This window comes from Scyliorhinus torazame, chromosome 7 (genome assembly GCF_047496885.1).
Source record: "Scyliorhinus torazame isolate Kashiwa2021f chromosome 7, sScyTor2.1, whole genome shotgun sequence".
Classification (NCBI taxonomy): Eukaryota; Metazoa; Chordata; class Chondrichthyes; order Carcharhiniformes; family Scyliorhinidae; genus Scyliorhinus; species Scyliorhinus torazame.
Genome location: NC_092713.1, coordinates 253,374,728 through 253,402,633, shown reverse-complemented (window position 1 = coordinate 253,402,633; position 27,906 = coordinate 253,374,728). Strand labels below are relative to the sequence as shown.

The 27,906-nt window shown below is 52.2% G+C and overlaps 1 protein-coding gene across 3 annotated transcripts in view; it reads right to left on the bottom strand.

Moving 5' to 3' along the window:
- Nucleotides 1-27,906, bottom strand: part of LOC140427472 (interleukin-8-like) — a 121,760-nt gene that overhangs the window by 13,084 nt on the left and 80,770 nt on the right. Inside the window, exon 1 of one of the 3 annotated variants that reach the window (XM_072512994.1) lies at nucleotides 17,714-17,734. The exons of the other annotated variants lie outside the window; for them this stretch is intronic. The gene's annotated coding sequence lies outside the window, so the exon portion shown is untranslated. Of the gene's footprint in view, nucleotides 1-17,713; nucleotides 17,735-27,906 lie in introns of those variants that run through there. 3 annotated transcript variants of the gene reach the window in all.

Genomic DNA, 27,906 nt, shown 5'->3' with positions numbered 1-27,906 from the left:
TGCTTTCGTGTCCGGTATCCGATCCACGTACATCCGGCAGCGGCTCCTAGAAGACGGAGCAAAGGACCTCCAAGGCACGGAAACGCTCGCCTCTTCCCTGGAAGCGGCCCACCATAATCTCCGCACGTACTCCGGGGACCTTGCGAACCCCTCTCGATCCCCTCCAGACTCGGCCACGCTTCAGGCCTGCGCCGCGCGGTGACCCGCTCACACCGGGGACCCCAATGCTATTTCTGTGGGCAAGGCCAGCACTCATGCCAGTGTTGCCCGGCCCTCTCCGCTATCTGCGGCGAATGCGGAAAGAAGGGGCACTTCGCGAAGGTCTGCCTGGCTGGGCCCAAAGGCCAGAAACAAAAGTCTCATCGGGCCCAGAAATCGAACACCCGGGACCACAGGCCCCGCAACGCGGCCGGGCGGTGGCCAGACACGCCTACTTCTGACGTGTCATTGGCCTTGTGCGAGTCATGGGGGCGGTCATCTTGGCGGCGGCCATCTTCAAAACTCAAAACGTGCGACCGACGGCGGAGGCCATTTTGCGAGTCCGATTAGCCTAGGACTCTGACTGCCCGCAACTAGAAGCGATCACGCTCGATCAATCTCGGCCGAAGCACCTGCGAAACTCAATGATGCAGGTTCAAATCAATGGCCGCGACACCCCCTGCCTTTTTGACTCCGGGAGCACGGAGAGTTTTATCCATCCAGACACGGTAAGACGCTGCTCCCTGCGCACCTATCCCGCCTCCCAAACTATCGCCCTTGCACCTGGGCCTCATTCGGTCCAAATCACGGGGTATTGTGTCACGAACCTCACTATCCAAGGCGCCAAATACGCCCGTTTTAAACTTTATGGCCCCCCTCACCTCTGCGCCCCCACTGCTGCTCGGTCTGGACTTTCAGTGCAGCCACCGAAGCCTGACCCTGAAGTTCGTCGGACCCCTGCCCCCGCTCACGGTAGGTAGCCTGGCGACACTCAAAGTTGCACCACCCCCTCTTTGCGAACCTCACCCCCGACTGTAAGCCCGTCTCCACCAGGAGTCGGCGGTACAGAGCCCAAGACATGACTTTCATCAAGTCAGAGGTTCAGCGGCTACTAAAAGAAGGGGTCATAGAGGCTAGCAACAGCCCTTGGAGGGCACAAGTACTGGTAGTCCGCTCCGGGGAAAAACAATGTATGGTAGTGGACTATAGCCAGACCATAAACCGCTTTACGCAACTCGATGCGTACCCACTTCCCCGCATAGCAGAAATGGTGAACCAAATCGCCCAGTATCGGGTATTCTCCACGGTCGACCTAAAATCGGCCTATCATCAACTCTCTATCCGGCCAGAGGACCACCCCTATACAGCCTTCGAAGCAGCCGGTCGGCTCTTCCACTTCATCACGGTCCCTTTCGGTGTCACAAACGGAGTCTCAGTTTTCCAAAGGGCAATGGATCAAATGGTGGACCAGTACGGCTTACGGGCTACATACCCGTACTTGAACAACGTCACCATCTGTGGCCATGACCAGCAGGACCATGACGAAAACCTGAGGAAGTTCCTCCAGACCGCCCGGGCCATCAATCTGACATACAATAAAGAGAAATGCGTGTCCCACACAACCTGGCTAGCCATTCTCGGCTACGTCGTGGAAAACGGGGTCCTAGGGCCAGACCCCAACCGCATGCATATGCCCTCAATATGCCTACATAAGGAACTTCCCCTCCCCCGTAGCCTCAAGGCACTCAAACGGTGCCTGGGGCTCAATTCCTATTATGCCCAGTGGGTCCCCAGATATGCGGACAAAGCCCGTCCACTCATTAAGACCAAGTTTTTTCCCCTGACGGCTGAGGCTCAGTCGGCCTTCAGTCGTATCAAGGCCAATATCATCAAGGCCACCATGCATGCGGTGGACAAAACCATTCCCTTCCAGGTAGAGAGCGACGCATCAGACGTCGCCCTGGCTGCTACCCTCAACCAGGCGGGCAGACTGGTAGTGTTCTTCTCTATGAACCCTCACCGCCTCGGAAATTCGACACTCTGCAGTCGAGAAGAATGCTCAAGCCATAGTGGAGGCCGTGCGGCACTGGAGGCACTACCTAGCCGGTAGGAGGTTCGCCCTCGTCACCGACCAACGGTTGGTCGCCTTTAAGTTTGATAACGCACAACGGGGCAAAATAAAGAATGATAAAATTCTGAGGTGGAGGATCGAACTCTCCACCTACACGTACGATATTACATATCGTCCGGGGAAGCTCAATGAGTCGCCAGATGCCCTGTCCCGCGGCACGTGCGCCAACGCGCAGAAAGACCATCTGCAGGCCATCCACAATGACCTCTGCCACCCGGGGGTCACCCGGCTTGCCCATTTCATCAAGTCCCGCAACCTACCTTACTCCACCGAGGAGGTCAAGGCCATGATCAAGGCTTGCCAGATCTGTGCGGAGTGCAAACCGCACTTCTATCGACCAGACAAGGCTCGCCTGGTAAAGGCCTCTGGGCCCTTTGAGCGACTAAGCGTGGACTTCAAAGGGCCCCTCCCATAATCAAGGCACTGCAGAGCATCTTCACCCTGTTTGGTTTCCCCGCTTATATCCACAGCGACCGGGTTACATCGTTCATGAGCGATGAGCTGCGTCAGTATCTGCTCAACAAGGGCATCGCCTCGAGCAGAATGACCAGCTATAACCCTCGGGGAAACGGGCAGGTGGAGAGGGAGAACGCAACAGTTTGGAAGGTTGTCCTTCTAGCCCTATGGTCAAGAAGTCTTCCAAACACCCGCTGGCAGGAGGTCCTACCCGATGCCATACACTCCATTCGGTTGCTCCTCTGTACGGCCACGAACGAGACCCCCACAACCGTTTGTTTGTCTTGCCCAGGAAGTCCACCTCTGGGGTCTCGCTTCCACATTGGCTGACGACTCCGGGACCAGTTCTACTCCGGATGCACATGAGGAGCCATAAGACAGATCCACTGGTCGAGAGGGTCCAACTATTACACGCAAACCCTCAATACGCCTACGTCGAGCACCCCGACGGCAGGCAGGTCACCGTTTCCCTGCGAGACCTGGCACCCGCTGGCTCGCCCACCAACGCCCCCCCTTCCACTGACGCTCCCCTCCCCGCACCGGCGGTCGACTCCTACAGCGCTCCCCCCATAGCGCTCCCCTCCCCCCAGCCGGCGCCGGTACCAATCACCCTAGTCACCCCGGATACCCCCCCTGCTCCAACGCGGGCAAAGGCCCAGACAACCGTGCTTCTGGATATACCACCACCGAGGACGACCCTTTTCCGCCGGACCACCGCCGGAGCTGAGAAAGTCGACACGTGCAATCAGACCACCCAAAAGACTGAACTTGTAATTTCACTTCAACCCCGACGGACTATGCGTTTTTTTTAAACGGGGTGAATGTGATGAATGATATCTGTATACATATGTACCTTTAATGCATAGGCCCCTTTAAGACTGGGTTTGTAACCCTGGGGGACTCCGCCTCTGGCTCAGCCCCCAGGTAGCTGTATATAAAGTTACGTTCAGTAGGCAGCGTGCAGTGAGCACACCTCTCGGCAGCTGTCTGGTTTTCTGGTTATTAAAGCCTTTGTATTATCAAACTCCTCTCCTGAGTCGTAATTGAGGGTATCTCAGCTTGTCAGCCTCCTGAGTGTCAATCGTGAATCCAGCGAATCCCGCACCGTTTCTCATTGAAATCGATTGTGTTCCACGTGGTGCCGGTGCGAGCCCCTCAACAGTCGCTAAATCGGTCCAGGTGCGACACCAGTTTTGCTGTTGTGGAAGTCCACGAATTCTGCCTCGGAATTAACACTTCGTCTCAGGAATGGAGAATCCACCCCTCGTGTTGAATGGGGAGGGGGGTGGTGGGGGTTGGGGAGTGATCGACACCTTATCGCCCACTAGCAATGCAAGCTCACCTGTTCCAATGAGAAGAAGGTCTTGCTCCAGGAAGCTGTATATGTCAGCAGTGTCATCCTGGGAAAGCCTGAGTGTCCTGAGTCACAACGGTGCTTGTGCTGATGTTGCTGCTGCTGATATTTTTGGTGGTAGTGTTGCTTGTCATCTTGTCCCTCATCAGAGCTACAAGATAGAGCTGCATACGTTGCTCCCATGTGCTGGTGAAGGCTTGCAGTCGGGAGGTGCAGCTGAAGAGAAATGAAGTTCAAGGCAGGTGAAGCAGCTTCACTCACCTGTCAAGAATTCTCTGAGAGAAAAGTGCTTTGCATAACAGTTGTTCACCTGGCCATGGCTGGAGCTCTTCAGTGTAACGAAAGCCTTTCTGGCTTGTTAGTTTCAGTAAAGCTCTTCTCACTGTGCACTCATCTTGGTGACAAAGCCGGAGTCACTGACTGGTTGGGAAACAAGTGCCCTTGCTCAGAAATCCGTAATTGAGGCTTGAAACAGAATTTAATGACCTATTCTGGTATTTAAATGCCTTGCTTGGCAGATGAACAGGGACTCCCTTCTGACCTTCAATCCAGCCTCAAGAAACCCAAAGTAGGTGGGTTGATATTGGGATCCAGGCCTGATGTCACTTTTAAGGCATTCAACCCCACAAACACACCTAATGCTGCTTCTGTGGAAATTCCACCCCAGGGACTCCCATTTCTTCCAGTCAGTGTCTATACTTTCTTTTATTATTCAAGTGATGTGGGTTTCACTGGCTAGGCCAGTGCTTGTATTGTCCATCCCTAATTGCCCTTGAGAAGGTGGTGGTGAGCCGCCTTCTTGAACCGCTGCGGTCCATGTGGTGTAGGTGCACCCTCAGCTCTGTTAGGGAGGGAGCTCCAGGATTCTGACTCAGTGACAGTGAAAGAACAATGATATGTTTCCAAGGCAGGGTGATAAGTGGCTCGGAGTGAAACTTCCAGGTGGTGGTGTATCTGCTGCTCTTGTTCTTCTAGGTGGTGGCGGTCAAACGTTTGGAAGGTGATGTCTAAGAAGCCTTGATGAATTTCTGCAGGGAATCTTGTAGATGGGATGCATTGTTGCTACCATGTCTCTGTGATGGAGGATTTCCAATGCAGCTCCTCCAAAGTGATCAGGGAGGAGATGGCTGCAGGACCATGTCCATTTTTCAGATTCCCATTGAAGTTGTAAACTTGCTTTTCCTGAAATGAAAGAATTTGGAGGGTTCGGAGTGTGAGAAGTGAAACATGTGGAGAGGCTGGAATGATAACATTTGGGGAGTACAGTTGTGAGGGATGGATGTGAAATGGCGCATAGATAAGTGTGAGTGTCAGTGTTGGCTTTTCAGGTCGAGATTAATGGCTGTGCCTGGAGACAAACGAATGAGTGAGTTTTCTGGTGTGTTGAGTAGAGGAGTGTTGTCCAGAGGAATGCTGGGCAATTCAGAAAAATGTTGGTGGGCACCTGATCTATGTATCTTGCCAAACCAAGTGAGGTCATTGAATCTTTTGTGCACTGAATCCTGGTAAGTGATATCGTACTCCTGCTGCTCGCAGCCTCAGCAACCGTCAGCCATGTCTGCTTTGTCAGTGCTGCTGCCTCCTCCTTCTGGAGGAGTGGACCAGACCTTCTGCGAAATGTCAACTATTGCCAGATAGTTGCTCTACTCAAACGTTTCCTTGCCTATACGCTGCTCCGCATGTCCTGTTAGGTCCTCCAAGTCCAGGTCCTTCAGAAACGCGGACAGCAGTGTTCCATTGCACTGCTGTAGGGTTGGGTGGGGGTGGATGACATGCCCCTTTTCCATGGTAGTAGCTGCCATGTTTTAAATTTAAATATCCAGTGTGAATGTTTGTGAATGGGTAAATGCGTGAAAGGGTGAGTGGGTGAATGAATGAATGGGTGGGGCGGTAGGATGGTTAGGTGGGTGAAGTAAGTGAACAAGGGTAGGGTAGAAAGGTAAGTGAGGTTGCAGGTGGCTCGGATGCAGGTAGGTGAGGTGACAGGTGGGTAAGGTAGCAGATGTGCAGGGTTGTATGTGAGTAGGATGGCAGCTGGGAGGATGGCTGTTGGGTGCAGTGGCAGATTTTTACTAGTGGCCAATGGGTAGGGTGGCAGATGGCTGTGGTGGGTCGGCGGTAGTCGGGTTTGGTGGAGTCAGGTGAGCTCGTCAGGTTAGGTTGTGGGATTAGTCAGGTGTTTGGGGAGGGGGGCGGGAGGGGGATAGTCCAGTCTGTATGAAGGTATAGTTGGGTTGGGTTAAGTCGGGGGGTAGTCGGGATGTCGGATGGTATTGCGGGGAGGACTGAGGAGGAAGTTGGCGGGGGAGGGGGGTGGTGTGGTTGCGGCTGCTGGGGGAGTCAGTGGGAATGATTACTAGGATTTTTCTGTTTAACATTTCCTGGATAACTACTCAGGTAAGTCTCACAGAACTGTCTGAAGTCTCCAACCCTAGCTCAGAGTAGGAGACATTCACGGAGGCTACGAGGGAGCAGGGTAATTGCTTGTCATAAATTCAAGTGTTCCGGACAATTAACACAGATATCAGTATGCTGGGACCTCTGCTGGGTCCTGATGGCCACCTAAGGTCCTGGGATTCCTGGAGTCCAGTCCTGCTGCTGGATGTATGATTTGGGTGGAATCTTTAGCGAACTGATTGCTCCGACCTGACTTTTCCCAAACGTTGGAGGTTGACTGATTTGGTCTCAGTCGATGCAGAGACCAGAATATCTGGGTCATTACTTCCCTGCATGCCTCCAACATGATGTCCAGGGAAGAGTCCAAGAGTCAGGTGGGGCAACCTTTCCCCATTCTTGCCATGCCTGAAAGAGTGGAGAATTTAGAATTGGCATTTTGCCATTCTCTTGCAGGAGTGGCCTTGTGGACAACCCAAAGACACACGGAAAATTTGAAAAAACTGAGGATTTCTAAGCAATTCCTTGAATGATTCCCATTAGGTAAATGGACACAGTGGGCGAAATTCTCCGTTATCGACGGAAACTCCGCCGATCGGCGCAAAAAACGGCGCAAATCCCACTTGCGTCACGTCATAAAAATGGGCCGACAGTCTGCGGCCCGAAATGGGCTAGCAGCGACGTAACGGGATCCGCGCTTGCGCAGTGGTTCACGCCGTGCAGCGTCATACGCGCTGCACGGCGTGACGGCTCATAAGGCCGCGCAGCTCCCCCCCACCCGACCGGAACAGCCGACCGCAACACCCGACTTGATGGCTGGCCGTCGCTCAGCCCCGAGGTTCGAGTCACGCGATGTGGAGGCGCTCCTGGATGCGGTGGAGCAGAGGAGGGACGCCCTGTATCCCGGGCACGGCCGCAGAGTTGCCCCACGCCACAGCCGGCGTCTGTGGAGGGAGGTGGCAGAGGCCGTCACCGCTGTGGCCCTAACACCACGGACAGGCACCCAGTGCCACAAGAAGGTGAACGACCTCGTCAGAGCAGACAGGGTGAGCCTCCCCATGTCCCCTATATCCCCCTCTCCCCCAAATCCCCCCCTCCCCCATATCCCCCCTCCCCCATATCCCCCCCTCCCCCATATCCCCCATATCCCCCCTCCCCCATATCCCCCCCTCCCCCATATCCCCCCTCCCCCATATCCCCCATACTCCCCCCTCCCCCATATCCCCCCACCCCCATATCCCCCATATCCCCCCTCCCCCATATTCCCCCCTCCCCCATATCCCCCCTCCCCCATATCCCCCCTCCCCCATATCCCCCCTCCCCCATATCCCCCATATTCCCCCCTCCCCCAAATCCCCCCTCCCCATATCCCCATATCCCCCCTCCCCCATATCCCCCATATTCCCCCATATTCCCCCATACCCCCCTCCCCCATATCCCCCCTCCACCATATCCCCCATATCCCCCCACCCCCATATCCCCCCTCCCCCATATCCCCCATATTCCCCCCTCCCCCATATCCCCCCTCCCCCATATCCCCCCTCCCCCATATCCCCCATATCCCCCCTCCCCATATCCCCCCTCCCCCATATCCCCCATATTCCCCCCTCCCCCATATCCCCCCTCCCCATATCCCCCCTCCCCCATATCCCCCATATTCCCCCCTCCCCCATAATCCCCCCTCCCCCATATCCCCCCTCCCCCATATCCCCCATATCCCCCCTCCCCCATATTCCCCATATCCCCCCTCCCCCATATCCCCCATATCCCCCCTCCCCCATATCCCCCCTCCACCATATCCCCCATATTCCCCCCTCCCCATATCCCCCCTCCCCCATATCCCCCATATCCCCCTCCCCCATATCCCCCATATTCCCCCCACCCCCATATCCCCCCTCCCCATATCCCCATATCCCCCCTCCCCATATCCCCCATATTCCCCCTCCCCATATCCCCCTCCCCCATATCCCCCCTCCCCCATATCCCCCCTCCTCCATATTCCCCATATCCCCCCCTCCCCCATATCCCCCATATCCCCCCTCCCCCATATCCCCCCTCCACCATATCCCCCATATTCCCCCCTCCCCCATATCCCCCCTCCCCCATATCCCCCATATCCCCCCTCCCCCATATCCCTCCTCCACCATATCCCCCATATCCCCCCTCCCCTATATCCCCCTCTCCCGTATCACCTGATCACTGCCTGATGTCTAACCATGCATGCTTCATTGTGTATCGCAGGACCAAACGTCCAGGCACCCATCCCCGCAGATGCAGACCGCCCGCAGGATGCCCCTCGGAGACCACGGGAGACGGAGAGACCCACACCCTCCAGCATGCGACGCCCGCAGGATGCCCCTCGGAGACCACGGGAGACGGAGAGACCCGCACCCTCCAGCATGCGACGCCCGCAGGATGCCCCTCGGAGACCACGGGAGACGGAGAGACCCGAACCCTCCAGCATGCGACGCCCGCAGGATGCCCCTCGGAGACCACAGGAGACGGAGAGACCCGGACCCTCCAGCATGCGACGCCCGCAGGATGCCCCTCGGAGACCACGGGAGACGGAGAGACCCGGACCCTCCAGCATGCGACGCCCGCAGGATGCCCCTCGGAGACCACGGGAGACGGAGAGACCCGGACCCTCCAGCATGCGACGCCCGCAGGATGCCTCTCGCACACCACGGGAGACGGAGAGACCTGGAGCAACAGGGAGACGACACCCCCGTCACGTGCGGGAGCGACCACCCAGCGATGAGGGGGGCAGCCACAGGCCCCCGTCACATCCGAGCCAGGACACCACTACCCAGGACACCACTATCCAGGACACCCCTACCCGGGACACCACTACCCAGGACACCCCTACCCGGGACACCACTACCCGGGACACCACTACCCGGGACAGCACTACCCGGGACAGCACTACCCGGGACAGCACTACCCGGGACAGCACTACCCAGGACAGCACTACCCAGGACACCCCTACCCGGGAAGACGAAATACCGGACAGTGACTCAGAGTGGATGGGTGGAGACGAACCCCCACCCCAAAGTGCCATGGACTCAGAGTGGGACGAAGAGCACGACACAACGCCACTGCTGTCACCAACACCCTCCACCATCGCAGAAACACTCACCACGGTTGGGCACTTTAGTGATGAGGCGTCTGGTACACTCACTGGTGCGCACAACACAGCCGTCCCGGTACAGCAGGTGGAGGTAGGAGCAGCAGAGGGACCGGGCGGTCGGAGGGCAGCCCAGGCCAAGCGAACATCTGCCGCCCAGATGGATCCCGGGTTCCTGCAGTTACCACACCCACACATAGATCCGATGCAACCACCGACACGGAGACGAGCGAATAGGGTGACGGGTGGCTTGCGGCGGCTGCGGTCGCAGGTGGAGGAGTCCACCCGCGTCCAGGAGCTGGGAGTGGTCCCGGTCATGCGTGCCACCCAGGCTGACACCGCACGGGTGGCGTCCGCGGTGGAGGCAATGGGTGCGACGGTGTCAGACATGGGGAACGGTTTGCGAGGCCTGGGGCCTTCCGTGCAGGCGGCGTCTGTGGCCCAGGAAATGGCTGCCCTCTCACAGGAGGCCATGAGCCAGTGCCAGCGCCAGATGGCAGAGGCGCTCAACGCCATAGCCCAGTCTCAGCAGGCCATGGCCCAGTCTCAGCAGGCCATGGCCCAGTCTCAGCAGGCCATAGCCCAGTCTCTGCAGGCCATGGCCCAGTCTCTGCAGGCCATGGCCCAGTCTCAGCAGGCCATCGCTGAGGGCATCGGCGCCAGTGGCCATGTGCGAGCTGGCGTCGCACTGTCGCAGACAGGGTTCGACAACCCCCTGGGCTCCATGGCTGCAAACCTGCAGACCCCTGTCGATACCAGCACGGGCCTCCAGGACTGGCAGCGCCAGATGTCGGGGGCGCGTCGGATGGCCAGTCCGTTCGCGTCCCCCACCCATGTAGAGGCCTGGGGGCCATCGGGCACCCCGAGGGAGGAGGAGGTGGTGTGGTCCGTCCCGGCTCCCTCTGTAGGGGAGGTCCCGGTACACCGCGACACCTCGGACTCCCCCCCTTCCGTCCCAGGTGCATCGGGTGGGCAACGGGCAGGACAGGCTGGCAGCTCGCCATCCCAGTCGCCCGGGCCGCAGCCTGGCCCATCTAGGCCAGGACGCCACAGGAAACGGCCGCCAAAGGGATCCAGTGTCAGAGGGCAGGAATCACAGGAGTCCACCTCCAGTTCTGCTGTACCGTCTGGGGAACCACGTAGACGTAGTCAAAGGGCCCGTAAGGCCAAACAATTAGACACTGAGTAAGTTGGCACGGGTGCAGGGCACAGATGAGTTTTAGGCGCTAGGGCACGTGCATGAACTCCTTTGGTTATTAAAGTCAATGTTACACCTACCAAAGCTGCCTTTGTGCTCTGTCCAAAGTGTGCGGGGGTGTCATGTACGTTGAGCGCAAGTGTGTGTGTGAGGGGTGGTCTTACCTCAGCCCCAGGTGAGTCTGCCCCCTTCCCCCTGGGCCGCCATCAACATCCCCCGGGCAGAGGACGGGACCGTGCGCTGCAGTGTCACAGCCGCATGCAGGGATGGTCCGGGTGGATGGTGGTACTGTGGCCATGGGTCAGACATAGTCCAACGATGTAGAGCCAGGAGCTCATCGGAGGCGGGTTGTCATCATTCTCCATGGCCTGCGATAGACACGCGTCCACCCGCAACTGGGTGAGCCCGGCCCGTTGTGCCGCCGGTGGATCGGCAATTGGGGGTGGGGGGGTGGTGTGCATGCGGGTGGGGTGTGTGGGGTTGGGGAGGGGGGTGAGGGTGCTGGGTGGGTGGATGGGTGGGGGGTGTGGGTGGTCGGCTGTTGTCATGGTGTGCGGTCTGTGGCCATACTACCCGATTCCCACGCCCATCTAGTCAGTGAAGCGGGCGTCTATCAGTCTGTCCCGTGCCCGCTGGGCCAGCCGGTAACGGTGGACAGCCACCCGTCTGTGTCTACCCCGTCTGCCCTGACCATTGCCCCCATCCCCCTCATCTGGGGAGGACTGGGCCTCTTCCTGCTGCTCCTCCACTCCGCCCTCCTCTGCCTGCGGCACATCGCCCCTCTGCTGGGCTATGTTGTGCAGGACGCAGCACACCACAATGATGCGGCCGACCCTATCTGACCGATACTGGAGGGCGCCCCCAGAGAGGTCCAGGCACCTGAAACGCATCTTCAGCACGCCAAAGCACCTTTCGATCACTCCCCTTGTCGCTACATGGGCATCATTGTAGCGGTTCTCCGCCTCATTGCGTGGCCTCCGTATAGGCGTCATCAGCCACGATCGCAATGGGTAGCCCCTGTCGCCCAGCAACCAGCCCCTCAGCCGGGGATGGCGTCCCTCGTACATGCCGGGGATGGATGACCGCGACAACACGAATGAGTCGTGTACACTGCCTGGGTGACGGGCGCAGACGTGCAGGATCATCATGCGGTGGTCGCAGACCACCTGTACGTTCATCGAATAGGTCCCCTTCCTATTAGTGAACACGGCCCTGTTATCTGCAGGTGGCCGCACGGCGACGTGCATCCCATCGATCGCGCCCTGGACCATGGGGAACCCGGCAATGGCAGAGAAGCCCACGGCCCGGGCATCTTGGCTGGCCCGGTCCACGGGGAAGCGGATGTAGCGGTGCGCCATGGCATAAAGGGCATCTGTCACTGCCCGGATGCACCGATGCACCGATGTCTGCGATATGCCGGACAGGTCCCCACTCGGTGCCTGGAATGACCCCGTTGCATAAAAGTTCAGGGCCACCGTAACCTTGACGGACACGGGGAGAGGGTGTCCCCCGCCAGTGCCACGCGGTGACAGGTGTGCCAGCAGGTGGCAGATGTGTGCCACGGTTTCCCGGCTCATCCGGAGTCTCCTCCTGCATTCCCGGTCCGTGAGGTCCTGGTATGACTGCCGGGGCCGGTACACACGGGGCGCCCTCGGGTGCCTCCGTTGCCGTGGGGCCGCGACGTCCTCCTCCCCCTCCTCGTCCTGTCGGTCAGGTGTCCCTCCAGCCTGGGCGGCTGCCGCCTGCCCCTCTGCGGCAGCCTGCGCCGCCTCTCTGGCACGCTCCTCCTCCTCCTCCTCCTCCTCCTCCTCATCCAGGGCAACATAGACATGAGCGGCTGCCACCACGGCGGCCAACATCGCTGGATGGTCTGAAAACATGACGGCCTGGTGGGGGGGAGGGGAACGACGACATGTCATCATTGCCCTCCTCCCCCCAGCCAGGTGGCATGGACCGCATGGGTCCAACTGTTGGAGGCTGGCACCTGGCCAGGTGGACCAACTCATTTGCCCTCCCATCACCCACCCCGGCACGGCCCCCTCCCCAACCTCCACCCCAGCACGGACCCCCCCCCCCAACCTACACCCCGACACGGACCCCCTCCCCAACACCCAACCTCCACCCCAGCACGGACCCCCCCCAACCTCCACCCCGGCACGGCCCCCTCCCCAACCCCCAACCTCCACCCCAGCACGGACCCCCCCCAACCTCCACCCCGGCACGGACCCCCTCCCCAACCCCCAACCTCCACCCCAGCACGGACCCCCCCCCCAACCTCCACCCCGACACGGACCCCCTCCCCAACCTCCACCCCGGCACGGACTCCCTCCCCAACCTCCACCCCGGCACGGACCCCCTCCCCAACCCCCAACCTCCACCCCAGCACGGACCCCCCCAACCTCCACCCCGGCACGGTCCCCTCCCCAACCCCCAACCTCCACCCCAGCACGGACCCCCCCAACCTCCACCCCAGCACGGACCCCCCCCAACCTCCACCCCGGCACGGACCCCCTCCCCAACACCCAACCTCCACCACAGCACGGACCCCCCCCAACCTCCACCCCGGCACGGACCCCCTCCCCAACACCCAACCTCCACCCCAGCACGGACCCCCCCCAACCTCCACCCCGGCACGGCCCCCTCCCCAACCCCCAACCTCCACCCCAGCACGGACCCCCCCCAGCCTCCACCCCGGCACGGCCCCCTCCCCAACCCCCAACCTCCACCCCAGCACGGACCCCCCCCAACCTCCACCCCGGCACGGACCCCCTCCCCAACCCCCAACCTCCACCCCAGCACGGACCCCCCCGCAACCTCCACCCCGGCACGGACCCCCTCCCCAACCCCCAACCTCCACCCCAGCACGGACCCCCCCCCCAACCTCCACCCCGGCACGGACCCCCTCCACAACCCCCAACCTCCACCCCAGCACGGACCCCCCCCCAACCTCCACCCCGGCACGGACCCCCCCCCAACCTCCACCCCGGCACGGACCCCCTCCCCAACCCCCAACCTCCACCCCAGCACGGACCCCCCCCCAACCTCCACCCCGGCACGGGCCCCCTCCCCAACCTCCACCCCAGCACGGACCCCCCCCCCAACCTCCACCCCGACACGGACCCCCTCCCAAACCTCTACCCCGGCACGGACCCCCTCCCGGCACTCCCCCGGAGCCCAGCCTACTCTAACCACCCCCCCCCCCCCCGCCGCACACACACACAAGCCGAGACACACCTCTCCTCACGCAATCAGTCTGCGGCCACGCCATTTCCTGCCCAGAGCCAACCCCCCAGGCCGTCACTCACCTCCTCGCTGGTCGGCGTGAGCCTGGAGCACCGGGTCACGCCGATGAAAAGGAGGTTTGATTCACGTCGACGTGAACGGTCATCACGTCGACGGGACTTCGGCCCATCCGGAAGGGAGAATATCGGCAGGCCGAAAATCGGCTGCCTTGCGCAGACCCGTGACATTCTCCGCGGCAGCGGCGCCATTAACGCCCCGCCGACTTTTCTCCCTTCGGAGACTTCGGCGGGGGCGGGGGCGGGATTCACGGCGGCCAACGGCCATTCTCCGACCTGGCGGGGGGTCGGAGAATGACGCCCAGTGTCTCCCACTTAGGTTATACTTTCAGGTATTCCAGCATCTTGCTGGTCTACTTTTCCCTAACCAACGAAAAGGTAATGAAAATCTCGTGGGATTTCTGTTGGGAAATTTAATTCAGAATCACATCCCAATATTCCCCCCCCACCCCCCCATCCCATTACCCAACTTAAGCGGATTCCTCCTAAGCTCAAAAACGTGGGATCCAATGCATTGAATATACGATTTAAAAGTAAAAAAATCAAGTCAATCTTTATTTTGTGCCAGGTTCATCTCTGTACGACTAATTAACGCTGAATTAACTTTGCTTTGGAGGTAACATGATGTAGCCATCTGGGATGGCCGCTCACAAAGGGAAATATGGTCACTTGCAAAGAATCAAGGGAAATATGGCCGATGCAGGATCCAGACAAACTCTGAGCTTAAGTGTATGTTTGCCACTAGAGAACCAGCCGATTTACATTCTAATGGCCCATTTCCCCAGGACAAAAGACTTGTACTCAGGTGTCAGATACAGATCCAGATTCATCAGCGCCACTCCCTCCACCCAGGAATACCAAACAGCCAAGGTCAATGACCGCTCAGGACACGCCCAGCCATCAAGGCACCCGCCCCTTTATTGGCTCAAATCGAAGACAGTAATCGAAGCCTGCCGAATTATTGGGTCCAAAGCTAAGGACCGCCCAAAAAACAAAGGAATCTTCCATTTGACTCAATATCTACCCTCTCAAGAACAACCAGTGAATACCAATAAAGGTCATCCTTGTCAGCAATGCCCACATCATCAGAATGAACAAAAAAATTGCAGAAGTCTAGCTATGACTTTTTTTGATTATGAGTAGGTATGAATCTATTGAAATTAGTCAGTGTGTTTTTTAACCAGTGAGAAAAGTGTTAAACTTGCTGAAATACGCGACGTTTGTTCGGTGGGTTTATATGCTTGATAACGATACAACAAAATAAATATTTGGTTCTAAATATGGCCACAATAAATTTGAATGTAGTATATGGTCATGAAGAAAAATTCTATGAATTAGAATTTGATCTTCTGTAGAAATCTGAAGTACAGCGACTTTATTACTATTTTGGACTCCGATAATCATTTGCTTTTTCAATGTGTAACAATATTTATAAAACCATATTACAAAAAATGTTTTGCCATCAGCAGGATCAACTGAATTAAGCTGGTATTCAGCATCAATCAGTAATTATAACTATCTGGGAGAGACAAGTGGAAAATATTTCAGATAAATATATCAAGATGCTGTGGTAATTTTTAGCCAATGGAACAGATCATGCAGTTGCTGTCTGAGCATTTCCTTTCTGGTTGCCATCTGCAAAAAGGTGTGAAAAGCATCTCTGCTATCAGTTCCTGTGCTAATGACAGCACAACTTTTTTAAGAACAACGTTGTGGAGAACATTTTAAAAATCTTCTCTATTTTAAATTAAATGCACGATATGAAGTATATAGTAACACAAACTTATTTGGATCTATGTGTGCATTTTTTGCTTTCACTCCACCTTCACATATATATTTTAAAATAAAATATCCAATCTCTTTTAACATGTTACAATTTAGAATCTTCTGCTCGGTGATTGACATAAGAATGCTTTTTGCCAAGTATTATTGTTCATCTGAGACTTTACCAGCAAAATTACATTTGCAACGTTATTTTTGTTTCAATGGTTATTCTAAAAGAATGCAGTTGGCTGTTTTGGAGGAAATGGGAGAAAACAATTCTGTGTACTGAGCACCACAAAAATTTTTACAGGTGCCGCAAATGTCCTGGTGAACAAGACTGTTACAAAGTTGGTTACACAAGCAGTTTGCAGCGGCAACCACAGCAAAATTCAATGCCCTCCCAAAAGATCACCAAAGTAATCACAATTGTGTTTCTAATGTTTTAGTACATCTTTCAAAAAGGTCTGTGTCTTTGACCAGCATTGCTGATGGCCACGCATTGACACTGTATAATCTATGCAGTGACGTTTTAAAATGTATTTACTTAAATGTTACTACCCAAGCATTTGGTACAAAGGCAGACAAAATAATATAATTGTTGGCAGCAGGGATAGGAAATTTTATTATCTACTGACCTGCTAAGTTACAAATTAAATAAATTAAAATAAAACAAAGTTTAAAGAAGGGAAGTATGAGGCTAGTCGTACAATAGTTTGGAACATTAAAATCAAAATTGTAAAATAATAAAGAAAGTATCTTTGGCAATCAGATATCAATAGTGAATATATGTAATCGTGAGAATGGCCCTGAATTGTTTTTTTGTTTCCAGAGCTGGAATGACTTTAGTATTTTTTTCAGGGAAGCTGTTCTGGCATATGAGGCAGCTCAGTTCCTTTGTGATCCTGGAGCTATTCTGTGATTCTCTCACTAACCACTGACTTTATTTTGTGTCCCTCTGCCTGAATACCAGTAGTGCTGAGCACAGGGGTTTCCTGGGCTCAAATTACCCTTGGGGTCAGTTGCACATTTTGAGATGAGACACAATGGATGTGAGGATCAACTGTTAAAGTGGAAGTGAAATATTCTTACAGTGGAAGACGCAAATGACCTGTAATTGAAAAATTCTGAAGTAGGAAATATTGAGGAAAACACTTGTACTTGTTCTTGATTTCTTCTCAAAGGATCAGAGCACGAGCAGATTTTCCGACCCTTAGACCCACCACTCAAAGACATGAGCAGGAAAGGCAAGAGCTCAGGATGTTCAAACAATGATCTTGTTTTTTAATAAACCACTCCTTCTTTCAAAATAATGTGACAGAGATCACTTGGAAGGACTCAGAAATAATCAATGTTCTTCCAGAGTTAGTGGGGAATGTAATGGATAGCTGCTAAAGTCGGGCGTGTCGGGTGGTTTGCAATATATGATTTTCCCACACCTGATCAAAGTGATGCAGACAAGAGGCAAACTTCTTGCTATCTGCTTATTTCCATGATCATGGCATGCAATCCAGCACTGGTCTGCAGTACTTGAAGCCAGACTGCATCTCTTAAAAGTGAGGTGCTTTCTGAGTGCAGCAGTTTAATCATAGAATTATCATAGAATTTACAGTGCAGAAGGAGGCCATTCGGCCCATCGAGTCTGCACCGGCTCTTGGAAAGAGCACCGTACCCAAGGTCAACACCTCCACCCTAGCCCCATAACCCAGTAACCCCACCCAACACTAAGGGCAATTTTGGACACTAAGGGCAATTTAGCATGGCCAATCCACCTAACCTGCACATCTTTGGACTGTGGGAGGAAACCGGAGCACCCGGAGGAAACCCACGCACACACGGGGAGGATGTGCAGACTCCGCACAGCCAGTGACCCAAGCCGGACTCGAACCTGGGACCCTGGAGCTGTGAAGCAATTGTGCTATCCACAATGCTACCGTGCTGCCCCTTTGGGAAGCCTTCAGGTAGGACCCAAAATGGAGTTGCAGGAAAGAGAGAGGTCCCCTAGGTTTTCAGTTACCATGCTAGAGTTGCTGGTGCATGAAGTAGTCCAGAGGAGAGAGGTTCCTTTCCCTCAGGAGAGCCTCCAGACAAGCACTCCGAATGCAGTAAGAGCAGGTGATCATGGCAAAGTCTAGCATTGAGGGCCTGAATGCAATCCTGCAAGAAAATTAATGACTTTACACCAGTAGTCAAGGTCAGTAAATACATCTTTACGTGCCTAATCCTAAAAACTGCACCGTTAGTCTCACACAATTGTGATGAATACAAGTAATTGCCATACTTGTACTTTGTATTTTTGCAGTAATATTATTAAAACCTAGGTTAGAATGCTTCCAGACAATATGTCTGCTAGAGCTGTGATTAAAAGTGAGGTAATCAGTTATTTTTCAGGAGAAGTGTTTTGCCAATAGATATTAAAAGCCATTTGTTTGAGCCTGGCTAAACAAATCAAGGCACATCTTGTAACAAGAGACAAAAGAATGCCTTGTGCTTTGAATGCAGCTGGTGCAGCTAACGGGAAGGGTCGGACCTACTGGAAAAGAGAGTTGCTTCCAGAACTGTGAGCTGAGCAGAAAGTTTTCAACTTGGTCCTAAATCAAAGTTTATCCCTCCATGGACTCTGCACCAAGATGAGCATGTACAACCTGGTTGTTAACTTTATACATAAGTGCTATTTGAAATATATGGGTTTGCTTCATTGGAATGTAGAGGCAGGTTTCAAGAAACAAGTTAGGAAGTTGCATCTGTTAACTGTAAATCTATTTCCTTGTTGATAATGTGCTTAATTCTGCATTCAAATTAAAGTTTGTTTTAATATAAAAGCTGTCTACTGGTCAGTATTATCACTCCTGTGATGCAGTAACATTTCCTTCCAGTTTTACCAAATGCAAATAGTTGGGCTCTAATTCGGGATCTTAACCAAAACTGGGATTCTGTTCCAGACCCATAACACACTATTTCATTCACGTACCTTTCATCTTATAAACCGCAACTCAAACTTCACATTTATATACTTCACCTCACTCTCAGCTGTTCACACTGCTGGAAGCTGCCGGTTCACATTTCACAGCTTCCACATCCTGCTAACTATTCAAATAAGGCAGGCATATCACCCAAACAGATGGCAACACATTCATTAACACTTCCCCCTCTCTTACAAGACAAGGCGATGCCTAATAGGTGACAACAGCAGCAAGCATGGCTTTAGTCATACATGCTGGTGATGGTGCTGGAAATAATTGGAGCGGCCATCAATGAAGCAGTGACCAGTGACATTGCTGAAACCTCAAGGATGATGGTCTGCTCCTGCATAATGCACTTTCTCAAATCCCATTTCACTCCCATCCCACAATCTGTTATTATGCACATCTTGCATGCAGCTTTTGCATTCCCTTCTTTCTTTACCCTAACTCTGTCTTTGTGCATTCTTGCTTTCAGATACCCAAGAGATGTGACCAGACCAGTCAGTGATAGTTAACACTGAAGACCTAGAGGGAGAGCATAAACCTCTGAGGAATATACACTATTTATTTTGATATCAGCAACCACCAGCTCAGATATTGGCACTTCACGTTCGTTAGTGGGTAGCTTAGAAGCGGGATCTGAAAGTGGTGAGTCACCAAATACAAATGGGCAGCAGTAAGGCCATGGGGAAAGTATGGCACCTGGAGCAACTCCACAAAGGATGAACTCACAAACTAAATAGGGCAGTGCATGAAAAAGACTAATGGGCATGGACACCAAAACAATTGGTTCATTAGGAGCCTCCGTTTTTTTCCTTTATTCTTTCATGGGATGTGGCAAGGTCAGCATTTGTTGCCCATTCGTAATTGCTCTTGAACTGAGTGGCAATTAAGAGTCAACCACATTGCTGTGGATCTGCAGTCATGTGTAGGCCAGACCAGGTAAGGGTGGCAGATTTCCTCCCCGAAGGGGGCATTAGTGAACCAGATGCTTTTTACAATCAACAATTGTTTCATGGTCATTAATTAGACTTGTAATTCCAGATTTTTATTGAATTCAAATTTCACTATCTGTCGTGGTGGGATTCGGACCTGGGTCCCCAGGGCTGTAGCTTGGGTCTCTAGATTACTAGTCCAATGACAATACCACTCAGCCCACTGCCACCCGCTTCCAGAAAGTCTATTGCCATTGTCAAGCAGCACAGAGGATCTGGCTCCAACTCAGCACAGAGCCTGGAGTCCATCCTCTCCAGTGTGAAAGTGGTGGCCAACCCCATGATAACACTTACAAAACCAACCATGATGCAGCATCTATTGTCAATGCCTCAGTTTCCGTTATAGCGCAGACAGAGCCACACAATGTCTAAATGCTGCAGGGGAAGCTTAGACTGAAATCACAAAATGTAAGCCCAGCTTGATATCACGCCGACCAGTGAAGAGTGCAACAATAGCCTCCATTACTGGGAGCAGCTAGGTACTCAGAGGCCTTCCAGTAACAAACAACACCTATCTCACATGTAGTACTTCTCCCTCCCGACTTGACCAACTTTTAAAAACTGTTTCAACAATTTAGAATTCTTACAAACTCTGCTTAAGTCAGAAGATAGTGATAAGGAACTAATCTGCAAGTTGGATGGACTCCTTTAAATAGTGCTGGTGATATATCCCTTGCATAGCTGAACTCAATTTCCATTTTTAACATCTCCAACAGTTAAAACTTGTAAGAGTTAATTTTCGGCATCAAGGGGTTATTTGGCATAAACTACCACCTATCACATTGTTAAAGGAGTACTTAGGCAAGAATGAGCTAGACTTAATTTTCTGTGGCATGCTTAGTTCATACAATTACAGTAACTTCACACAATTCGATGCATTTTAAAGGTGAGGCAGACAATTAAATGCTATTTTTGTAAAGCTTTGGCAAAGTGGCACAACATACACAACATCTTTCTAGTATTTGAGTTTAACTGAGCATTCGCCCCTGACCTGAAGCTGCTGCAATATTTATGAATAAATAACAGCGAACACCATTAGCTTCACCACTATTTCAACAGGATAATTGTACCAATTTGAAAAATAAATTGGCAATGGTTTCAAGAAGTAAATAAGAATTCAGATTTTTAGTGGTTTGGAAGTTCAACTAAATAAACCAAAAGTAACGGATATGGTTTGTTAAACTTTAAAATTTGGCCACTAGACAATTATTGCATAGTAAGATGGTACTGATTCAGTATTAGGAACTGTTTAATGTTGCAGGTGGTTAGACCTCCTCAGAGATACCAATCAAACATTGCTTTCTATTACTTTAAGATATTTCTCATTATCATTTCATCATTTAACACTTTTTAGCTAACTCAAACAAACTTACACCACAATGATATCTGTGTTTTATCCAGTGATGGTTTAGTTTGTGCATTGTGAAGTTATTGTATCTCTGTTCCAAGAAACACAACCAAAAAGTACCTGAGATGCAAAGCTTGGGATGCAAGGCCAGTGTTTTCTATAATTTGTCAGTGATTTCGCGAATGTATCTCAATTTAGTCTTGTCTTTTCTTGAGGTACATTTTTTCTAGTGCTTCATTTGGCATACATAGTTTGGAAAATTTTGATTACATGCACTGAAGTCATTAAAAGTGAGTGTGGGTGCAAATAGGCAAACTAATATAGTGCCATGTTGGCTTTCAACTTGAGCAGGTTGGAATGTAAAGGGGAGGAATTTATGCTTCAGTTGTATAGAGACTTGATCAGATCTCATCCCGTCTCAGGAACACATACTGGCCTTGGAAAGGGTATAGTACAAATTTGTCATGGTAATGGAGCATAATGGGTTCAATTAAAAACACACAGGAAGTAAAAGAAGAAACTATTGGAGATACTCAACAGGACAGGCAGCATCTGAGGAGAGAGAAATAGAGTTAACGGATGGAATCTAATGGTCATGGCAGTGGGCCCATCCCCCGACTGGAGAGCCGGAGGCCACCCTGCTGTGGCCATTTCCAACAGTTGGGGTTCCAGTGTCCTGAATGGGGACTTTCCGGTCTCTGGGAGCTGTGGTCAATCTCCTGGGCTGACCGGAAGCAGTGGCCACTGCCAAAACTGCAAGAGGCCCGAGGAGGATGTTCAGCGCTGGAGCCCTGGAACTCAAATAAGTGGCTAGAATTGCCAGGGTAAGTTAGGAAGGCCCCAACAATGGATTTGATTTGATTTGTTTATTGTCACGTGTACCGGGTTACAGTGAAAAGTATTTTTCTGCGAACGGCTCAAACAGATCATTTAGTACATGAAAAGAAAGGAAAATACTTAATAGGGCAACACAAGGTACACAATGTAAATACATAGACACCGGCATTGGATGAAGCATACAGGAGTAGAGTATTAATCAGCTCAGTCCATAAGAGGGTCGTTTAGGAGTCTGGTAACAGCGGGGAAGAAGCGGGAGGTGCAGGGTGCAGATAGAGTCAATGGATGGGTCGCAGGTTTGTGTGATGGACTGAACTGTGTTCACAACTCTCTGAAGTTTCTTGCTGTCTTGGGCCAAGCAGTTGCCATGCCAAGCTGTGATGCAGTCGGGATAGGATGGTTTTCTATGGTGCATCTGTAAAAGTTGGTAAGCGTCAGTGTGGAGATGCTAAATTTCCTGAGTTTCCTGAGGACGTAAAGGTGCTGTTGTGCTTTCTTGGTGGTAACGTCGCCGTGGGTGGACCAGGACAGATTTTTGGTGATGTGCACACCTAGGAACTTGAAGCTGTCAACCATCTCCACCTTGGCCCTGTTGATGCAGACATGGGTGTATACAGCCCTTTCTTCTTGAAGTCAGTGACCAGCTCTTTAGTTTTTCTGGCATTGAGGGATAGATTGTTGTCGTTGCACCACTCCACCAGGTTCTCTATCTCCCTCCTGTATTCTGACTCGTCGTTATTCGAGATCCGGCCCACTATGGTCGTGTCGTCAGCTAACTTGTAGATGGAGTTGGAGCCAGATTTTGCAACACAGTCATGTGTGTATAGGGAGTAGAGTAGGAGGCTAAGTTTGCAGCCTTACAGGGCCCTGGTATTGAGGACTATTGTGGAGGAGTGTTGCTGTTGATTGTTACTGATTGTGGTCTGTGGTTCAGAAAGTCGAGGATCCAGTTGCAGAGTGGGGAGCCAAGTCCTCAGTTTTGGAACTTTGACTACAGCTCCGCCTTCAACACCATAATCCCAGCAAAGCTCATATCAATAAATAGGAGTCGGGTGTCCTTGTTGTCGAGATGCTCTAGGGATGAGTGTAGGGCCAGGGAGATGGCGTCAGCTGTGGACCGGTTGCAGCGGTATGCGAATTGCAGTGGACCTAGGCATCCTGGGAGCATGGAGTTGATGTGCTTCATGACCAACTTCTCAAAGAACTTCATTACGATTGATGTCAGGGCCACCGGATGGTAGTCATTGATGCACTTTGCCTGGTTCTTCTTTGGTACTGGTATGATGATGGTCTTCCTGAAGCAGATGGGGACCGCAGAGCGGAGCAGGGACAGGTTGAAGCTGTCCACAAACTTATCTGGCAGCTGGTCCATGCAGGCTCTGAGTGCACGGCCAGGGACCCCTCCCGGACCCGTCGCTTTCCGAGGGTTCACCTTTCGGATGGCTGATCTGACTTCGGAAGCTGTGACAGTGGATATGAGTGTTGGGGGGTTGTCATAAAGGGCAGGAGGTGTCGATCCCTGAATCCCTCTATTTGGCACAGGGAGATAGATGGGTCTCAGGTAAATAGTCTGGTGAGGGAGTCTGAGGGAGGGAAGATATCTGGCGCAACAGCGCCCATCACGGTACACATATTGACTGGGGTGATGGCGCAAGAGTTTAAGTTTGGGATACAAATAATAATATTAACCGTTTATTGTCACAAGTATGAAGTTACTGTGAAAAGCCCCTAGTCGCCACATTCCGGCGCCTGTTCGGGTAAGCTGGTACGGGAATTGAACCCACGCTGCTGGCCTTGTTCTGCATCACAAACCAACTGTCTAGCCCGAGCAGTTTGGTCGGTAAGGCAAGGAGCTGAGGGTGTCCTTCAAAGCTACCATTGAAGCATTGGGCCCGATCAAAGAACAGTTGGGGAAGACGTCGAAAGCTGTGAGGGAGCAAGCAAAACGCTGAAGGGCGTGGAGGAGGCAGTGTCGCAGCATGAAGTGTGGCTCACCTTGTTGGAAGCAGAGGGACTGCTCACTGAAGAGTGGAACAAGAGTCAGAGCAAAAGTGAACAAATTTACCAGGATATCCGGTCCGAACTAGCAAAGAGGCGTGTGGCCTTTAACAAGAGAAGAGTGTGGTTTGGGATGGTGTACCCGGCGAGGTTGTGAGTCATGATGGAGTAGAAAGATCACTACTTCGACATATGCCTGCGCAGGCAGAGGTCTTCATTAAGACAAAAGAATTTGGACTTGACTGAAGGCCAAATGGGGAGGAGGACGGGAAGGATTTGTTGGGTGTTAATTCTTGGTTTCCGGGCAGCAGGGGAAGGTTTAATTTCTTGGCGTGAGTGGGGGTGTCACGGTAGTTGCAACTAAAATGGCACAGTGTGAATGGCCCCTGGTGGGAAATAGAACACAGTAGGATTGCTGGGACGGGCTTCGGCATTTGTGCAGCAAGGATGGGTCGGGCGTTTGCGTGTTTTTTGATTTCTGTTTCCTTGTGGGTGTGGACCCTGTGAGGGGCTATCTCACTAGCGGTAAGCTGCAGGCTAGTGAACTGGAGCGGAGTGGCGAGAGGTGCTGCGAATTGTGACATTGGACTTGCTTACGTTTGACTGCCCCTAATGTCTTCACATGAGATAGCTTTGGGCATGGGTCATTGAAAGACAAAAGCTGCCAGAAGTTGAATGATGTGCTGTCCCTTAAGTTTGCATTGAGCAGGAGAACAACACCTCAAGGAATTACTTTTTTTTGTTTCCCACCATCTCATGTTCACTTGCTTAAGTTCACAGACCTGGAACATTTTTTTCTCTCTCCACAAATCTTATTTGACCTGACATAGAACATAGAAAATACAGCATGGAACAGGCCCTTCAGCCCACGATGTTGTGCCAAACTTTTGTCCTAGATTAAGAACAAATTAATCTACACCCCATCATTCTACCGTAATCCATGTACCTATCCAATAGCCGCTTGAAGGTCCCTAATGTTTCCGACTCAACTACTTCCACAGGCAGTTCAGTCCATGCCCCCACTACTCTCTGGGTAAAGAACCTACCTCTGACATCCCCCCTATATTTTCCTCCATTCACCTTAAATTTATGTCCCCTTGTAATGGTTTGTTCTACCCGGGGAAAAAGTCTCTGACTGTCTCCTCTATCTATTCCCCTGATCATCTTGTAAACCTCTATCAAGTCTCCCCTCATCCTTCTCCGTTCTAATGAGAAAAGGCCTAGCACCCTCAACCTTTCCTCGTAAGACCACTCTCCATTCCAGGCAACATCCAATAATTTCTAGAATTTTCTGTTTTTATTTTGGGCTCATATTATGTTGTCAATCTATGTTATAGGGAGAAAAGTTTGGAAACACGTACAATATGACAGGGAACCAATTTTCACACAAGAATCAGAGGTGAATCAAGATTTGTACTGGTGGGAAGCACAGTTTCCAACAAGTTTAAAAAAATGCCTTCACTGCAAAATGCGGCACTCAGTAATTCAGTCGCACTGTGCTTTGCACAGGTTTCTATGATCTGTGGCTTTGTGTCAAAAGTGCAACCTAGTGGAAGAGCAGGTAAGAATTGGGTTCTTTAAAATGTGTTGGAGTTTTTCGTATTGGTTGGAAAGTTTGATTATTTCTGCCATATTACATCACTTGAATAGTGTACAATATTACATCCGGTTGCTTTATACCACTCATATTTGTGTTGCAGTCTTTTATTTAAAAGTCTATTTGCTATAGTTGCTTCCAGCTGCTAATTAATTTACAGCCAGATGAATAACGGGTCAGAATATATAAGTTGGTGCTCTAAACTGGTGGATTCATGTTGGGGGAATGTGGTTCCTCAAACTCCCATGTAAACTCCCATGTAATTAAAAACAGAATTTGATTTACTCAGTCTAGTAAAGAGCACTGGGAGACTGGCTAAAGCTGGCCTGAGATTAGTTTAGAAACATTGAAAATAGGTGCAGGAGTAGGCCTTTTGGCCCTTCGAGCCTGCACCACCATTCAATATGATCATGGTTGATCATGCAAGTTCAGTATCCCACTCCCACTTTCTCTCCATACCCCTTGATCCCTTAAGCCGCAAGGGCCACATCCAGCTCCCTCTAGAATATATCCAACTAACCGGCCCCAACAGATTCTACAAGTTCGCAATTCTCCGAGAGAAGAAGTTCTTCCTCATCTCAGTCCTGAATGGCTTACCCTTTATTCTTAGGCTGTGACCCCTAGTTCTGGACGACCCCAACATCGGGAACATTCTCCCCGCATCTAGCCTGTCCAGTCCCATCAGGATTTTATATGTTTCTATGAGATCCCCTCTCATTCTTCTAAACTTCAGTGAGTACAAGCCCAGTCGATCCAGTCTTCCTTCATAAGTCAGTCCTGCCATCCTGGAAATTAGCCCGGTGAACCTTCGTTGGACACCCTCAAACTCGGAGACAAAAACTGCACACAGTACTCAAAGTGTGGCCTCACCAAGACCCTGTATAACTGCAGCAAGACATCCCTACTCCCATACTCAAATCCTCTCGCTATGAAGGCCAGCATGCCATTAGATTTCCAGACTGCCTGATGTATCTGCAGGCAAACTTCAGCGGCTGGTCCACCATGACATCCAGGTCTCGTTGCACTTCCCCTTTTCCGAAACTGCCACCATTCAGATAATGATCTGCCTTCCTGTTTTTGTCACCAAAGTGGATAACCTCACATTTATCCACATTGTATTGCATTGGCTAGTGTTTTTCCACTCAGCCAGCCTGTCCAAGTCACCCTGCAGCCTCTTTGCATCCTCGTCACAGCACACACTGCCACCCAGCTTAGTGATGATGTGGAGATGCCGGCGTTGGACTGGGGTGAGCACAGTACGAAGTCTTACAACACCAGGTTAAAGTCCAACAGGTTTGTTTCGATGTCACTAGCTTTCGGAGCGCTGCTCCTTCCTCAGGTGAATGAAGAGGTCTGTTCCAGAAACACATATATAGACAAATTCAAAGATGCCAAACAATGCTTGGAATGCGAGCATTAGCAGGTGATTAAATCTTTACAGATCCAGAGATGGGGTAACCCCAGGTTAAAGAGGTGTGAATTGTACCAAGCCAGGACAGTTGGTAGGATTTCGCAGGCCAGATGGTGGGGGATGAATGTAATGCAACATGAATCCCAGGTCTCGGTTGAGGCCGCACTCATGTGTGCGGAACCTGGCTATAAGTTTCTGCTCGGCGATTCTGCGTTGTGGCGGGTCCTGAAGGCCGCCTTGGAGAACGCTTACCCGGAGATCAGAGGCTGAATGCCCTTGACTGCTGAAGTGTTCCCCGACTGGTAGGGAACATTCCTGCCTGGTGATTGTTGCGCGATGTCCGTTCATTCGTTGTCGCAGCGTCTGCATGGTCTCGCCAATGTACCATGCTTCGGGACATCCTTTCCTGCAGCGTATGAGGTAGGCAACGTTGGCCGAGTCGCACGAGTATGTACCGCGTACCTGGTGGGTGGTGTTCTCACGTGTAATAGTGGTATCCATGTCGATGATCTGGCACGTCTTGCAGAGATTGCCATGACAGGGTTGTGTGGTGTCGAGGTCACTGTTCTGAAGACTGGGTAGTTTGCTGCAAACAATGGTTCGTTTGAGGTTGCGCGGTTGTTTGAAGGCAAGTAGTGGGGGTGTGGGGATGACCTTGGCAAGATGTTCATCGTCATCAATGACGTGTTGAAGGCTGTGAAGAAGATGACGTAGTTTCTCCGCTCCGGGGAAGTACTGGACGACGAAGGGTATTCTGTTGGATGTGTCCCATGTTTGTCTTCTGAGGAGGTCGGCCCGGTTTTTCGCTGTGGCGCGTTGGAACTGTCGATCGATGAGTCGAGTGCCACACGTCATTGATGGCGATGAACATCTTGCCAAGGTCATCCCCACACCCCCACTACTTGCCTTCAAACAACCGCGCAAATCCGGAAGCCATGCATATTTATGCCTCGCAAATCCCACTATCGGGCCACTATTTTGAGCGAGTGGCCTGGTAGTGAGTGGCCTGGTGGCTGCCCCCTGCCCCCGCACAGTGCAACCCCCCCCCCCATAGGATTTTC